At 40.3% G+C, this 16,720-nt stretch overlaps 1 pseudogene across 1 annotated transcript in view; it reads right to left on the bottom strand.

Moving 5' to 3' along the window:
- The window catches only part of LOC146799983 (uncharacterized), a 390,259-nt pseudogene that overhangs the window by 268,745 nt on the left and 104,794 nt on the right, over positions 1-16,720 (bottom strand). The window contains exon 5 of the transcript XR_014968028.1: positions 13,272-13,354. The product of XR_014968028.1 is annotated as an uncharacterized LOC146799983 (transcript). The remainder of the gene's footprint in view (positions 1-13,271; positions 13,355-16,720) is intronic.

Below are 16,720 nucleotides of genomic sequence, written 5' to 3'. Positions count from 1 at the left end.
AACGTTCGGATGAGGATTTTGTGAATCTAATCAAACAAAAACTCATTTCCCTGGTTAATATTGGAGAAGATGAGGGCTGGCTATCAAAAAAAGAAGCACTATACCTGATTAATGATAATCCGAGAACACCTCTTCTTTATGTCCTCCCAAAAGTTCACAAAGACATCGAAAACCCTCCCGGAAGACCAATAATTTCAGGAGTTAATTCCATACTCGAAAGACCAGCTAAGTATGTAGACACTTTTCTAAAACCCTTGGTGAAAGACACAATGAGCTATATTAAGGACACGACGCAAGCCATCAATCTATTGGAAGGTCATCCCTTTGATGTACAAGAGGAACATCTAGTCACATTGGATATCGTTAGTCTGTATACCAACATCCCACAGGAACAAGGACTAGAAGCTATTGAGTTCTTCCTAGACAAACGTGAACGCCCACACAATGTCCCTACCTCTTTCATCCGACAGCTGGCGGAAATTTGTCTAAAATATAACTTTTTCAACTTCAATGGAATCCAATTCCTGCAAATCAAAGGAGCCGCAATGGGTTGTCCCTTCGCGCCTGAAATGGCCATAATGTTTATGGCTCTGTTCGAAGACAGATGGGTCTATAACAACAACCCATATGACGGCCACATTAAAATGTGGTACCGTTATATTGATGATGTCTTTATGCTGTGGCGAGGAGCACTAGATCAACTTTTGGAATTCGTCACCTGGATCAACAATAGAAATAAAGACATCCAGTTTACGGTTAACCACAATAAAGAGGAGATGAACTTCTTGGATCTATTGATACGACACGAGGCTGGTCAACTATACACAACCCTATACAAGAAGAAAACCGACAAAAACACCACATTGCACTTCTCCAGTTTTCATCAGAGAAATTTACGTGAAAATCTGCCTTTCAGCCAGTTTTTACGTATTAAACGTAACTGCATGAAGAAAGAAGACTACTTTGACAACGCTAATACACTGATGACACAACTGATTGAGAGACAGTACCCAAAGAAATTGTTGAAGAGGGCTATGAAGAGGGCGTGGTACATTCCCAGGGAAACCCTTCTGGTATCGAAAGAACGAGATAACAACAAACCCCTGGTCTGCGTCACAACGTTTTCAGGACGCACAAATGCAATGAAAAAAATAGTCCGAAAAAATTGGACAACTGTCAAATCGATAGAACCATTAAGAAACCCTCCAATCTTTGCACTGAAGAAGAACAGAAGCCTCAAGGACAAACTTGTACATGCCAACACGTCAAAAAAATGTGACACAAATCCAATTCGAACTTTGCTATCTCTACCACCGATCAAAGGTCACCGAAAGTGTGGTAATTGCACATCTTGCCAAAGTACCATAGAAGGCGACCTTCTTGTATATGGGAACAAATTCATAAAACACGAACCATTCACGAACTGTAACACCCACAACGTGATCTACTGCGCCTTGTGCCCCTGCCCACTGGCATACATTGGCAAAACAACCCAAGCCATAAAAACAAGAATGACTCAACACCGTTCCAGAATTAAGTGCAAGATCCTAACTGCACCAATGGTAACACATTGCATTGAATACCAACATAGCCACAAAGATATCAAATGGACTGTTCTAAAGCGGGTATATGGAGCTAATGTTGATAGTCTCCTTTCTAAGTTTGAGGCAAAGACCATCATGTATTTGAACACAATCGAAAATGGCTTGAATGAAACCAGTGAACTACAACACTGGTCTTGAATTTGTCTCTTCTGAATTTCTCTTTCTCCCCTCCCCAGTACACATCCGTACAGGCATCTATACTCTGCCACCTCACATTAGGACGACATACCATTGAAAAAACTGTCCGATACACACCTATACAGATTCATTCACACTCTTCTTACACTAAGACGCCTTTCCTCTGTATAATCCCCACCATAATAAAGCGATGATCCCGTATGTCGATAAATATTTGATAGCACCTTGTATTTTTTGTGTCACTGGCACTGCCAGCTGGTGCAAACATCAATTGGGTCCCTGGCACTGTCAGCGTGTGCATACCTTAATTGTGCTCACAGAACACAAGGTCTTGACTATCCTAACACAGATCACGATTCATTAGGTGGGCACTCACCTTAGCAGCAGGAGCATTACCAACCAGGTCACATCTGCAAGTGGGGAACACTGGAATAATCAGACCCTCTCAACGGCGCTCCGAGTCGGTTTTTAAATCATCCATGCAGGGCACATTATACATTCTGCAATGCCCTTCAACTATACTTTCTTCGTGGCGCGACCATGTTGCTTCGACGCGTAGGCAGCTCCACTACGAGTACGCCATTGATTGTACACAGACACGCCCCCGTCCGAGTCCACCCACGTGTGACCCGGAACTAACATTCTACTTCCGGAACATCGCGGCACACACCCCCTTTAAATTCCATGCGCCAGGAGACTCCTCCACACTCTGGAGGGATGACTGACTGCCCCCGAGCTGCATGCTGTACTGCCACGCTAGCGAGAAAGTGAAACTCTGCTCCACAACTCTCAGGCCTCCGATTCGTAGGAGCCAAGGAGAACTCCTGACCCCGGCACAAGCTGGTAAGACATCCGCCACCGGGCCAACCTACTAGGCACCCGCCCCCCACGTTGCATGGGTGTCTCCCTCCCCCTGCACCAGTTACCAGAGGTAGATCGATAAGACGCCCCAATAAACCGCGAGCTTTTTCCTCGGCAAAACAAACGCATATCTTGCACAACTATCGCCCCGCCTACCAGTCACACACAGCGGAACTGTAGCAGTCACCAAATCGAGCGTTAAGTTTCTGACGTAGCACGCGCACTCCGAGCACCGGGGTAAGAGCTCCGTGTCTGCGAGTAACCTCCTCTCAGATCATGAGGTGTGGGTGATGCGATTCAGACCACGCATTCTTTCGCCCCCCTGGTCCCTCGCCACGTGAGAGCACATTCGTGTCAATTAAACACCATTTTTTATCACCGGCCTCACCCATGAAATAATGCAGCATTAACGCTATACATCACAGTATAGTCACGTGCCCCCACTCGCGAAGCATGGACCGGTTGAAGACACACCAGTTTCACATCACCGTAAGTTTGAAATTCTCTTGAGCACACTCTGCCATCTCACACGTTCAATCAATATCCTAAGAAATACACCCTTTTCCCCGCAGGTACTGGGGTGCTCGACCTCCATTGCTTGGAGGCCCCCCCCTCCCCCTTCCCTTCCCCCCTTTTTTTCGCTGCATCCAAACAGCGTCTACCCTTGGAGTCGCAAGAAACCCAATCACCGGACTCCTATAGGACTTCCCAAACGGTATGTACGGATAACCATGCTTTCTAACCCATCAATACACGTGTAATCAGCTAATACAAAGCTCATCTCTGTCTCCACAACAATAAGACGGCCATTTCATTTCTCTCCGTTAGATACACCCAGTCCTTTGCACACACATGTGTTTACCCTGATGAAGACCTTCCACAACAAGTGCCACAGTTGGTTTCTAAAGGAGGCAAGCCGTATTAAGAACTCCAAGGAACAAGATTGACGTCAAGTCCTTAAAAAACATTTGCCCGACACCCAAGTACAGTGTCATAAACCTGTTCCCTACTGTCTGGAGGCTTCCTCCTATTGGCACTCAAAAAATACTGTTAGTCTGCGAGGACTAAAAGAATAGGTCCCCGGTATCTTATATGAAATGTGTAGGAATCCCTTTGCTTGTTGATTATTTCACATTCCGTTATTCAAAAAGTACCACTTAGAACTGTCTTTGTCTTTCCATGTAAATATTGTTGTTGCACATGATTGTCCAATTGTCGATTTGGTTTTTATTGTTAAGTGTTTCTAAATGTTTTTTGTAATCTGATTTAAAGTTGTACAGCACTGAACAGACCTTGAGGAAAAAGATAAAACTTAGCCCATGAATATTACATGTACAAGGTGGAAAATAAAAATCCACTTTAAGAAATCGACCCCTTGATTTATGGTGACAGAGGTATTATGTGTTGTTATTAGTTTTTGGATTCCAACCTCTGTTTACCTTAAATGAATCAATCCCCTGTTGTTTATATAACCAACTGGGTTAGCAGCATATAACATAAAAGGAATCACCTTACATTGTTTGCTAATGTTACCAGTGGAGCATGAGAACAAAATACAATACCACAAGCTAACTGGAGAAGCATGCTTGGAAGTTTCAAGAGTATTGAAGAAGATGCAAGTTCTCATTATTGATGAGGTGAGCATGGTATCAAACTTAATGCTTGCCTTTGTGCATTTAAGAATGCAGCAAACTCTAAGGACAGACTATGACGTGTTATTTGGTGGAAAACATGTCATAGTTTTGGGGGATCTTCTACAGCTTACTCCAGTTAAAGGACAACCAGTGTTTAATACTGTGACACATGAAGATACAAAGAAGTCATTGGGAAGCATTGGTAATGCAAATATTTGGTCCTTCTTTGAGTACAAGGAACTTACTACTAATATGAGACAAGCAAACGATGAAGAATATGGAAGTATTCTGAAAGATATCAGAATTGGACTACTCACTGAAGCTGGCACAAAAGCATTACAGAGTCGGTTGCTACATAATTTATTTCCTAAGGAAGAAATAGTTGCAGAGAAGATATACAAGAACATTGCAGAAAAGAAAAGTGTCATCTGCTTAATGCCAACTCTACGTGAATGCTTAATATTCAATGAGGAGCTTTTGAAATTGGAAAAGGAAGATATCAGGAAATTGGAAGCAGTGGACAAAATTCAGGATGGAAGAATTACTATCACATTAACAGGTAAACTGAAAAATAAATTGGATTCACTAGAGAAGAACATTTCCAAAACTGCTGGATTAGAAAAAAATCTATATGTTTGCATGAACTGTAGAGTATTTTTAAGGAGGAATTTGGATGTTGAAAAAGGTTTAGTTAATGGAGCTATGGGAAGAGTTGTGGGTTTTATTAATTATCAGAAAAAAGATGGAATTGAATGTTTAAAAATAAAATTTGATCAGATAGAAGAAGTTATAGACATTTGTCGTTGTACAGTTCGTTTTATGCTTGTGAAAGACTTATATGTACAAAGGAAACAGTTTCCGTTTTCTCTAGCATATGCTGTAACTATTCACAAGTCTCAAGGATTGACTGTAGATTGTGCATTTGTAAACATTGGTTCATCTGTGTTCAAAGAAGGTATGGCTTATGTAGCTTTGTCACGAGTGAAAACATTATCTGGATTATTTATGATAGACTTTGAGGACTCAAAAGTTAGTGCTGATACAAACTGTGTAAAGGAGTATAATAGATTAAGAAGAACCTATGCTCCTCATTTAGGTCAGTATCCTGTGTTGGAGAAACGTGTAGTTTCTCGAAAAAGGAGAATTGAGAATATCTGTAATGAGGATGTAGAGAGGAGGAAAAAAAAGAGGAGTGAAGAAATTGCAAGCAAAAAGAAAAAGGAAAATGTTGAAGAGGTTGTAGGTTGTCATTTTGAAAATAGCTCTGGTGTCAACTGCTACGCTAATGTAGTGCTGAATGTTGCATTTTATCTGGAAAGTTTGCAAGAGCAGATAATAGTAAATCAGAGAAAAAGATTCTGTTCTGAGTTGAGTCTCCTTTTTCAAAAGCTGAGTAATGATAAAACTCAAATAGAAAGTGCTACTGAAATTAGAAAACTTTTAGATGTATGTTCAGGATGTACACAGTTTTCTCAAAATGTACAGCAAGACGCACAGGAATTCTTGTTGTATTTTCTTCAGGTACTGGAAGAAGAAGGTGTACACATTGAAAATTTGTTTGGTCTGTCTTATAAATGGGAACATAGTTGTGAAAACTGTTTCAATACATGTGGCTCTAATGTTGATTCTGAAAGGTTTATTTATTTAACATTGCCAGAGAGTAAAACAGTCACTTTTGCTAAATTAGTTAAAGATGCTAATCATAGCATGCAATGCGGTGAGTGTAAATCTGACATGTTTTCAACGTTAATTTTAAAGGAATACGGACAGTATGTAATTTTAATGATGCAACGATGTAGAGCTGATGGTTCAAAATTGGATACTTTAATAAAGAAGTTTACAGGACAGCAATTATCAATTTCAGGAAAAACTTTTGTAACAGTTGCAATAATTTTCCATGAAGGACCTACTGTTACTTCTGGACATTACACAGTTTATCTTAAATGTGAAAAAGGCTGGACATTGTGTAATGATTCCCAATTGATTTTCAAGCAACGTTTGCCTTTTGATTTAGCAAATTCCTATCTAATCTTTCTGAAACCTAAATTTTAGAGAGACTTGGCAAGATCTGTACAAAACAATTTTACCATTTTTTTGGATTACCATTGGAATTTTCAAATTTAAAGATTTTTAAAATTATCATTTGGCCTAAAGGAAAGGTAACCAATTGTATTATGGACTTATATAATTCTTAATTAATGTTTCAGAAAACAACATTTTACAGAGAATCGGTAACATCTGTACAATTTAAATTTTTGTATTTTATTGGATTACCGTTGGAAATTTAATCAAAAAAGATTTTTAAAATTACCATTTGGCCTAAAGGAAAGGTATCCAATTGTATTGTGGACTTAATTAAATTCTAATTAATCATTCAGAAACCAAAATTTTAGAGAGAATCGGTAACATCTGTACAATTTAAATTTTGAAATTTTATTGGATTATTGTTGGAAATTTAATCAAAAAATAATTTAAAAAATTAACATTTGGCATAAAAGAAAGGAAACTAGATGTATTGTGGATTTATTTGAGATATATTTTTTTTGAGATTATGCTTCTGTAAGAAAATTGTCAGACGGTATTTTTTAGAAATAGTTTTTGTTATTAGATGATATTTTTAATGAATAATATTTTGCATTTCGATAATGTTATGTTTAACTGAGAAGAGATTCTGGGCTTTTTTAAAAAAATCTTTGAGATTGTCATTTTTTTTTGCCCGCTGTTAAGTGATGAATGCAATTGCTTTCACGATTTATAGTGAAATGCAATATATTCTGAAAACAGCAAAAAAAAGGCAAAAAATTGTTTTTGGAAAATATGTAAATATGTGTACTGTATTATAAAATGTTTTATTAAATATTAATACTTTTTTCTTTTTTTTCAGATTGAGAAAGAAAATTTTCGAAAACTTGAACCATTTTTATAGCAATTAAAATTATATTTTAATTAATAAATAATTTTTTGAGTGGGTATGGTAAGTCAGAAATTTCATGGTCCCTTTTTTCCACTTCTCCACAATCACATTTTCAGTTTTTCATTGTAGTCTCTCAAGGACCTTGTAATGTGATAATTGATTTTTAGTGTTTTTTAAAAAAAAAAAAAAAAATTACGCGCACCGTACGGTAAAAAAAAAAATCAAAAAAAAGTTAAAAAAAATATATAAAAAAAAGTTGAAAGGTAAGGTTGGCTCTTAAAAGAGCCGTTGTGTTCGTACAGGGACAGAGGAAAGAAAGAATGGGAATATTAGTCGGTAGGACAAATGTACTGGTCTATTTTATTGTTAACTAGGGCAACACTGGTCTCCCTATGACAAATTAGACCATAACAAGTGGCGCACCGCATTGTAACACTCGCAAACCGATGGTTGGTTTCCAGAGGACCAGAAAAAGGAGATGCTCCCCCCACAGATGAAGGGCTCAGCTGACCTGCCGAAGATGGACTCGGCCCTGCAGATGATGGACCAGGCTGAGCTGCTGTGGATGTGCTTGGTTGACTTACTGAAGGGTTTCCTCCAGTATGTCGAGCATATGTCCTACCGTGTACATCATGAAGATGTCTCAACATAGTGTGATTCCCGAAGGAATACTTCTTGTTAGGATTCCCTCTTGAAAGTACACGGTCACAAAGCTTACAAGTCACTAAAGGTGCATTTACCTTTTTCTTGCCCTCTGGAAAAGAAAAATACTCCCATATGAAAGAGCTCTTTTGTTTCCTCCTTCTCTGCCTCAAGGTAGTGCTGCTAGCCTCACTCTCTGAAGAGGTCTGCTGTTCTGCCATCGTATCACAAAGACAACTCAGCTCCTTCTCCAAAGGGATCACAAGCAGAAATGAGGGGAATGGGTGTGGTGTAGGAGAGTTCTAGAACTGAAAGTAGTTTAAACCAATCAAAAGTGTTGTTTCTTGATCACATGACCCAACGTGCGCGTACGTTACGCTTACGGAGCGCTTACGGTAAAAGTACGCATGCGCGTAAAAAAGACACGCGCACGCGCGCATGCGCAAAACAGGCACGCCCCTTCACTTCCGCAAAACATGCGCGTGCAGCGTACGCGTTACGCGCCGCGAGCGCGTGACGCACGTCTACGCAAATTGCATAACTGTACGCAAACAGCGTAGAAATCTAACGTAATAAAAGCAAGACGTGCGCGTACGGTCAGCGCACGTTAAAAAAATACTAAAAAAAAAAAAAAGATTCACTATGTTATACTACTAAATCTTACCTGTTTAGTTTAAAAAAAAGGTAAAAATAAAAAATAAATTGTAGAATTTTTAAAATTTAAACATAGTCTTTAAAGAGGATATACATTTAAAATAAAAATATGTAAAAAACATTGCAAAAAAAAAAAAAACATTGCAAAAAAAAAAAGAATTAGCATTTAAAAAACCTTGCAAATTCACTGAAAAAACCATGGGTTTCACACACGTTATAGTTAGGAATTAGCATTTAAAAAACCTTAGAAATTCAATGAAAAAACCAAAGGTTTCACACATGTTATAGTTAGCTGGACATTTCACTCGTAAAAAACCAATGAAATTCCCCCGTTATAGTTAGTTCAGCTAACTATAACTCGCGCGCCTGCAATGCACTGCTGATGACGTCACATATTACATCACTCATGACATGGTCAGTGACATCACTCATGACATCACTGATGACATCTCAAATGACATCACTGATGACATCACTGATGATGTCATCCATGTGATAGAGTGGCAGACCTCCTCTCACCCTAATATAACCTTTGATACACACATTCAAAAATAGAGACAAAAATTTTCAAAACAATGGACATACCAATACCAGTTACAACAACCTCTTCAGTAATTCTAAGAACCACATACATATCCACTCATTCACCAACAGTCCTATACAGTCACTCATACATGTACTCACTCATCATATGTACTCATACACCTATACATCCTGTTACACTATGCCACTCATCCACAGAGTTACTCACACACATAGTCACTCATGCTAATAAAGAATCAAACATACATTTACTTGCATATACAGTTATACACACACCACCACACTTACTTCTACGGAAACTTACACATACTTAGTCTTTTAAACAATCACTTATAGAAACCCATACTTATTCATAGAGGGACTCTTTCAATCTCTCACTCTCACATATACTCGCTTATATACACCAATCGTCACATATACTAGTTTAAAACATATGTAGTTACTCATAAAGACACTATTGAGACAGTCATTCACTCACTAACACACCCATACACTCACTCATCCACCCATAGAGTCCTGCGCACATGCTGTCTTCAACACATACAAAGAGTGAGTCACTCATTCATGCACCTATACACTACGTAATACCCCCACTGAACCATGCAGACACTCAGACTGATACTCATAAAACCAACTAATAACCTATATAGACACCCATGTAGCTACTCTCCAACCCATGCAGCCACTTATACACAAAGTGAGAGACTGATACAGATATTTACATATTAAAACATTACTCACTAAGCCATGTATTCACTATGATACACTTAATCAGTCAGTTACACAATCAATTTTTCAAAAACAAATCATCCCTTTAGACACTTATATACCCATTTATTCTTCCATCGACCTTGAGATATACATATATAAAACATACTTAATTGTCAGAAAAACACACATTCACTGGATGATGTCATCAGTGATGTCATCAGTGATGTCATTTGAGATGTCATCAGTGATGTCATGAGTGATGTCACTGACCATGTCATGAGTGATGTAATATGTGACGTCATCAGCAGTGCATTGCGGGCGCGCGAGTTATAGTTAGCTGAACTAACTATAACGGGGGAATTTCATTGGTTTTTTACGAGTGAAATGTCCAGCTAACTATAACATGTGTGAAACCTTTGGTTTTTTCATTAAATATATATATATATATAGCTTTTTTTAGGGTTTAGGGTGGGTATAGGTTTTTGAGTGGCAAAGTAATTTTTAGGGTTTAGGGTGGGTATAGGTTTTGGGTGGCAAGAAAGTTTTTAGGGTGTAGGGTTGGTATGGGTTTTTGCGTTACAAGGAACTGTTTTGGGTTTAGGATGGGTATGGGTTTTTTGGTGGCAAGGACATTTTTAGAGTTAGGATGGGTGACTAGGGAATTTGTGGGGTTTAGGGTGAGTATGGGGTTTAGGATAGCAAGGGTAATTTTAGGGTTTTGGGTGGATTTGGGTTTTTTGGGTGGCAAGGACATTTTTAGGGTTTAGGGTTGGTATGGGTTTTTGGGTGGCATGGGAATTTTTAGGGTTTGGGGTGGGCATGGGTTTCTGGGCGAGAAAGGAAACTTTAGGGTTTAGGGTGGGTATGGGGTTTTGGGTGGCAAGGGCAATTTTAGGATTTAGAGTTGGTTTGGGTTTTTGGGCGGCAAGGAAGATATATTTACACACACACGAACATTCATGTATATGCTTGCTTGTATATATATATATATATATATATATATATATATATTTCTATTATTAATATATTTATATCAATATGGATAATTGCTGAGGATAATAAAATAACATCTAAGTTACATAAGAAATATGGTGTGGGCAAAACTCTCTTACATGCTCAGAAGAGCCACCCAAGATGTAGCTCAGAAGTGAGTTTTCAGAAAGAATGTAAAGTGATGATAGTACATTTTAAAGAAAGAGGATACAATGTATTTATCCTCAAAAGTGCTTTGGAATAAGCACACGGCGTTAGCAGAGAGACAGTGCTGGTTTCTAAAGCTAGACCTGAATCTGTGAACACACCAACTATGAGATTCATCACTACACGTAAGCACAGGAATTGCGGAAAACTTTGAGCAGACATTCGGAGATTCTGAAAACGGAAAATACTTTGGAGGATGTAGTTGAAGATCATCCTAGGATTACTTTTAGGAAGGGTGCAAGGTATGTAAATGCAGTGCAAATTTCAAAAGAGTTTTCTCCCCTATAACCAAAACAAAGAGGAATACAGACAAACATATGTTGTGCATGCTGGATTTTTGTGTGTATGTATTGATGTGTCCATGTGAAAAATCATATGTGGAAAGCACAATGTCTCCATTAAAGAAAGGGTGCTGGAACACATGACAGCCATGCAAAACAAAGACAAACATATATGGTAGCACAACATTTTGATAGAAAAATGATATCAACAGAACTGTGCTTTGTTCCTATGCTATTGATCATATACGACAACTTGAATCAAGATACATATTGTAACTTGACACTAAGTTTCCATCTGGCTTGAATTCCGATGAGACGTTTACAGATTTAGGGGAACGATCTTAGGCACAGTAGGTTGGGTATTCATCAGTCTCTTTCCTAAAGTGTGGATAATTATGTAATTTTCTGGCCCCCAGTTTTGCAGTAATTGATTTTCTCTTTTTTCTCCACTGTCTCTTTTAATCTTAGCTGTCTCTAATGATGTGTTATAGGATATGCGTAATGTACAGTGATTTTATGGGCTTGTTTTGTTTGTCTGTTTTATATGCACACAGGGCATTTCATCACTCAGAAATACAGCGTGCCATATATATATATATATATATATATATAGAGAGAGAGAGAGAGAGAGTACAGCATGAGCAAACATGGTCTGGACATTTCTTTTCCCTTCTTTCGCAGGAGGCTGAACAAATGTTAACTGTCAGATTGATAATAGATATTTATTAATTTCTTCTTTTCCTCATAAAGCAATGTATATATTGAATTCTTCTATTCTATCATTATTCTTCACTACCTTTCCTATGCACTAAGATTTTATGGATAAGTGTATGCCTGTAGGATATTAAGTATTATTGGGAGAGATGTTATACAAAAAGATTACTTAGTTGTGATACTTTCAAGATATGCCCACAGAGGCTAGATTGCAGTGGCGGCTGGCATCTACGGGGAGGGGGCAAGGGCAAATATATATATATATTTTTTTTAAACACTAACACTTACCTGGAGACGAACACAAAGTCCTCTGCTCTGGACCTCTTATTCTAGGAACTGGATGCTGCAACTCCCTTGACCAATCCTTGTGTAATGAGAGCAGTATCCTGATTGGAGGGAGCAGCCTTACTCGGCACTCCACAGTGGAGGCCCACACTTACCAAAAGTATGCGCACTTTAAACATTGCATAGACAGCCCTCCCTCCTCCCTGCTGATGGCACACAGCAGGATCCGCCCGCCCTGATGCTTTGTTCGGGACCGGGGATGAAAAATAGAATGGTAATGAATTACCATTTTATTTTTCATCTCTTGGGTTTGGGGGTATTTTAAGTGGGGTGACGCTCCTCTACTCCAACGGAGGAGCCCCCCTGCTAGATTGCATATGTTTTATTGAGGTACTTTGGAACATAAACAGCGGCCGTTTGAATATTCAGAAACACAAAATGAGTTATTTGAGAGTTGTGGAATGTGCCCACTAGGGCTAGAGTGATATAATTACATGGGTTTAATCCAGTCAATGTTGTGTCTTTGCTCACCATTTATGAGTTGTCAGTTTCATAAATATTTTTGTAACATTACAGTACATGACACTGTGAATGATATTGAATTTAATGTATATATGTTTAATTGTTTGAATGCTTTGTGTTGCTAATATGATGTACTTACATGCAGAAGCCAAGTACCTTATATGGAAATTTATGCTTTTACTCTGCTAACATGATGTATTTCACATACAGAAGCCAAGGACTTGATATTGGTGTACTTCCTTGGACACGTGGTCTTAGATACAATCTCAGTTAAATGTAAAAACTTGTTAAAATGCCCAACTCATTTACAGCTCAATGTATGCATGGGAAGTCCATCTTCTATTTTGTTGAAATTGACTTCACTTTAAATATATGCCTGGAACAAACCTATCCCACCTGTGAGCAAGGCCTGGTATATGCCGAAACGCATTGGGTTATTCGGTATCTGAGTAAAGAAACTTTATGATATAAATCGGATCAAGACTACATCTTTTTGTGGTAAGTGTGCATTCTGTGTACGGCTATTGGAAGTGGCTTGTAAAATATATATATTTGTATTGTCTCTTACACTCCAACACAGAAGAGCCTGCACTTGAAGACGAGGGAGACTTTAACCTGCTTTACTGGATCGGGCGACTCTGGACCCTTGGTCTAAAAAGCAAAGAAGAGACCCGTTTCAGCTGTACAACAGCCTTTGTCAATCTGACTTGCGCCATTTTGTTTGAACATTTTATACTCATTAGAACCATAAACAAAAAAGAAATCCCTCACTGCAGCAAATAACATTTCATTAGAACAGGTAGCGAGGCAAGTGCATGTTACTTGCGCTGTGTGTGGCTAACGGAAGTACTTCGTAAAACAGATATATATATATATATATATATATATATATTACCTACTGGCAGTCGCCAGTAGGTAGTTATAGTTAGGACCTATTTTCCATAGCAAATCCGCAATATTCTATTCCCAATAAGTCTGGCACCGGTTGACGAATCCTCGCAAAATTTTCCAAACTTTTGGCTAGCTCCGCTCAGCTCCTACCCTGAAAGTTTTGCAGTGATCCGTCAAGCGGGGGCCGAGAAAAAAGGGGGGTCCCAAAACACGTTTTCCCCATGCAATTTCCCATAGGATCTGTTGTCGCAGCTACAGCCCGAACCTCTGAACGGAATGACACCAAATTTGGCAAAGAGGTAGTCCTCAGTTCGGACTCGTGCCTTTTGCTTAAATGGTGTAAATCCGTTCAGTAGTTCCTGAGAAAATTAGAGTTAAAAGTACATATATATCTATGGCCGGGGAGGATCCGCGGATCCTCCCCGCACCCTCCCCGCACCCTCCCGAGCACGAGCTGAATGCTAATTGGCTGCCAACACTCTGAATCAGGAAGTGTTGGCAGCCATCTTGTGCCTCGGTAGAACCGAGGCACAAGAAAGCACAAAAACAAAGACGCAAAACGCGACAAGGGGGCAGGGTAGAAACACCCTGACCTCCTAGGCCTGCTCAGGGGGTCCCACAAGGACCCCCAAGGCCCCAAAAAAATATTATTATTTTTTTAAATCGCGGGATGCGCGTAGGGTCCGCGCATCTCGCGAATGAAAAAAAAAACCGAAGCGCGGACTCCCGCGCTTCGTTTTTATTTAGCCCCTGGGGGGTCCAAGTCCCGGGGGCAATGTGTTTAACATAATGGGGTGCCCAGAGGGGCCCCCCAGCCCCAGGGACCGCCACCCCCCGGGGCTTGTTTTGAAAAATAAAAATATATACCAGTGTGGGGGGGCTCGAGCCCACCCCACACGCCCTGGGGACCGCCACCTCCCCAGGGCACTAAATATTTAAATAGGGGGTCCGTTACGGACCCCCAAGCCCTGGGGACCACCACCCCCCAGGGCTTAAAATTCAGTGGGAGGGGGGCAGCGTGGCCCCCCTCCTGGAGCCTTGTCGTGGCCCTGGGGACCGCCAGCCCCCAAGGCCGGCTCCTGCAGTGTCCCGGGGTGCCCACCCCCAGGACACTGCTGTTTGCTATGACAGGGTGGGAGCCTCGCGGCTCCCATCCTGCCATAGCAAACTGCTTTGGTATTTGGAAGAGAGAGCAGGAAACCTGCTCTCTCTTCCAAATACCAAAGCTGATTGCTTTTCCACACGGGGAGCAGCATGGTTAGTGATGTCACTGACCATGTCATGAGTGATGTAATATGTGATCAGCAGTGCATTGCGGGGGCGCGAGTTATAGTTAGCTGAACTAACTATAACAGGGGAATTTCTAGGGTTTTGTATGAGGGAAATGTCCAGCTAACTATAATGCCCCTGAAACCTATGGTTTTTTCAGTGAATATATATATATATATATATATATATATATATATATATATATATAACCTACTGGCGGTCGCCAGTAGGTAGTTATAGTTAGGACCACGTTTCCATAGGAAATCCGCAACATTCTATTTTGAATAACTTTGGCGCCGGTCGACGAATCCTCGCGAATTTTTCAAAATAGGTGGGGCGCTACGCTCCGCTCCTACCCTAAAAGTCTCGGGGGGATTCGTCAAGCGGGGGCTGAGATAAAAGGGGGGTCCCAAAACGCGTTTTTCCCATGCATTTTTCCATAGGACCTTTAGACAGGGCTACAGCCCGAACGGCTGAACAGAATTTAATGAAATTTGGCAGAGAGGTAGTCCCCAGGTCAAGGAAGTGCCTTTTGTAGGTTTGGTGTAAATCTGTTCAGTAGATTCTGAGAAAATAGCCTTTAAATCAATATATATATCCGTGGCAGCTTACGGTGCGCTTACCGTGCGCTTACCGTAAGCTTACCGTACGCGTACGGTGGCGTGCGCGAGCGCGATTCTGATTGGCTCTTAGTTCTTAGTAAACATTCGAATCGGTCGAAACCAGGAAGCGGCGGCCGCCATTTTCTCTCTCGCTTCCTGAGTAGGGCACCAAAAACCAACCCCAAAAATGTGTAAAGAGGCAGTTTAATGAGATCCTAACCACCCAGCATTGATACAGGGGTCCCCAAACCACCCCCAAGCCCAAAAAAAAAAATAGTAAAAAAAAAAAAAATTATCTACATTCTCCCCACCCCGTGTGCAAATGGTGCCCGAAGGGCACCATTTGTGCATGGCTTATCATAGGTAGGAAGTTAACAAAGAATACATTTCACAAAGATGCGCAAAATATGTCCCCCATGTGCGCACGGTGCGCGAAGCGCATCGTGCGTACATGGCCCATCCCGCTTAACGTGGGCACGCGGTGCGCGCAGCGCACCGCGTGACCACTGTGCGTGCACGGCACTAACTGCGTAAAGTGGGCGCGCGGTGCGCGAAGCGCACCGCGTGCTCACTGTGCGCGCAAGGTGCGCGAAGCGCACCGTGCGCGCACGGAACGAACTGCGTTAACTGGGCGCGCACGCCACGAATGGCGTAAAGTAACTTAGCATTTAAAAAACCTTGCAAATTCACTGAAAAAACCATAGGTTTCACACATGTTATAGTTAGCTGGACATTTTACTGATAAAAAACCAATGAAATTCCCCCGTTATAGTTACTGCAGGCAACTATAACTCACGCGACCGCAATCTTCTGCTGATGACATATGTGTCTTTATGAAAAAAAAATATTTGTAATATATGTAAAGCTAAAATTTAATGGAAGAAGACATGGGCAAATAAGTGTCTAAATACAGTATTAGCATCAGCAGAGGATTGCGGTCGCGTGAGTTATAGTTGCCTGCAGTAACTATAACGGGGGAATTTCATTGGTTTTTTATCAGTAAAATGTCCAGCTAACTATAACATGTGTGAAACCTATGGTTTTTTCAGTGAATATATATATATATATATATATATATATATATATATACACACATATATATCAGGATTTTATGCTCATTCCGTTTCCTGTGTTGAAAAAGATGGACACAGACCCCAATTCACTGCTGCAAATTGTTTATTGTTGATAATCCGCCATAACGTGTTTCGGCCTGGATAGGCCTTGATCACATGACACCACTGCATTGTGGGAGCTA

Source organism: Triturus cristatus, chromosome 8 (genome assembly GCF_964204655.1).
Source record: "Triturus cristatus chromosome 8, aTriCri1.1, whole genome shotgun sequence".
In the NCBI taxonomy this organism is placed as follows: Eukaryota; Metazoa; Chordata; class Amphibia; order Caudata; family Salamandridae; genus Triturus; species Triturus cristatus.
The sequence above is the reverse complement of the archived record's forward strand: the minus strand, read 5'-3'. Positions and strand labels throughout refer to the sequence as shown.